The following is a 1,706-nucleotide window of genomic DNA, read 5'->3' as shown; positions in this document are numbered from 1 at the left end:
CATATCTCTTGTTACTTATCTCTTACTACTTCTACGCTACTATATCTCCTGCTAACTACCTATTGCTTACTACCTATCTATTACTACATGACTCCTACCACTACCTTACTACCTATATCTTACTACCTACCTATGACTATCTTCCTATTACTACCTATCTCTTACTACTACCTTACTACTTCTCTATTACTACCTATCTATTACTACCTATCGATCACTACCTGTCTATTACTACCTATCTATTACTATCTATCAATTACAACCTACTTCTTACTACCTATATGTTACTACCTATCACTTACTACCTATCTCTTACTACCTATCTATTACTGCTAGGTTGATCCTCCGCATAGCGTGTGATGACAGCCGTTACGAGTTCAAGGTGAACTGTCAGTACGGCGCGTCCCTGCACGACACACGACACCTGCTCACCGTCGCCCGCCAGCTGAACCTTGACGTCATCGGGGTCAGGTAGGTGGCGCCAGTGACGCGACGATATGGTTAGCGTTAGGATTGAGGTTAGTGAAGGGTTAGGGTTAGGGTTAACATTAGTGTTAGGGCTAGGGCTAGGGTTTGTGTTAGGTTTAGCGTTAGGATTAGGGTTTGTGTTAAGGTTAAGGGTTAGGGTTTGTTTTACGGTTAGGGTTATAGGGTTAGAGTTATAGGGTTAGGGTTAGGGTTAGGTTTAGGGTTATATACCCTCACACCCGACCCTCGGTGTGTGGTAGTAACTACCATCATGGCTAAGCTACTGTCTCACCCTCGCCTGTCTATTCCCACAGCTTCCACGTCGGCAGCCGTTGCCCCGAGGCCGACGCATGGAGCGTCGCCATTAGCAACGCCAAACGCGTCTTCGAAGAGGGCGCTGAGATCGGCTTCTCCTTCTCGCTGCTGGACATCGGTGGAGGTTTTCCCGGCGAGACGACAACGCGCATACCGTTCGACGACGTAAGGAAAGATGCCATTTTCTCTGCGCAGCGGCGGTGGTGACGGTGATAGGGTGCTACTGCGGTATCTCTAAGAACCTAATTACAGCAGAAGTCCGAACATCCGGACTGCTCGGGGATTGGGTCGGTCCGGATTCTCGGACAGTACTTCTAAAATTCAAATTTAATGAGGAATAAAGAAGAGATAAACCGGTAGATTTTGATAGTTTATTCATTAACAAATGCAGCATGCATCATTTATCAAATCAATCAGTTTTAAAGAAAGATAAAGTCAAAAACACTTGACAAAAATGTTTGCATAAAAATTGTTCACTACAGAAAGAGCGTGTAATGCTTGAAAAGAAAGCTTTCGAAAATCCCGGGTTCTCGAGTGGACCGGATATCCGGCATCCGGATTTTTGGATTTTGACTGTACTTTATAGATGGCGGGCGGGAGGGAGAGGCGGGTGGAGGAGAAATCACAACTGCACTCTGCAATTATTCTATATGGAGATCTTGTGTTTAATAAAGATTTGAGTGTTGTAGAAGTTTTATATATTTGCTCTGCATTTACTCTATAGGTTTACTCTATTACGTTGTATTTTCGTTGTATATTTGCGTAATGTTTTTTAAATAATTATATCTTCCTTGTATTTTTATCGCAGGATCTGTGTGTGGATTTTTAACATAATTGGGTTGTATTTCTGTTTTAGATCTGTATAATGCTTTTTTTATATATTTACTTCCGCCAGGGGCTTGGCGGAGGTTATGTTTTCACCG

The sequence above is a fragment of the Priapulus caudatus genome, unplaced genomic scaffold, assembly GCF_000485595.1.
Source record: "Priapulus caudatus unplaced genomic scaffold, Priapulus_caudatus-5.0.1 Scaffold591, whole genome shotgun sequence".
Classification (NCBI taxonomy): Eukaryota; Metazoa; Priapulida; class Priapulimorpha; order Priapulimorphida; family Priapulidae; genus Priapulus; species Priapulus caudatus.
The sequence above is the reverse complement of the archived record's forward strand: the minus strand, read 5'-3'. Positions refer to the sequence as shown.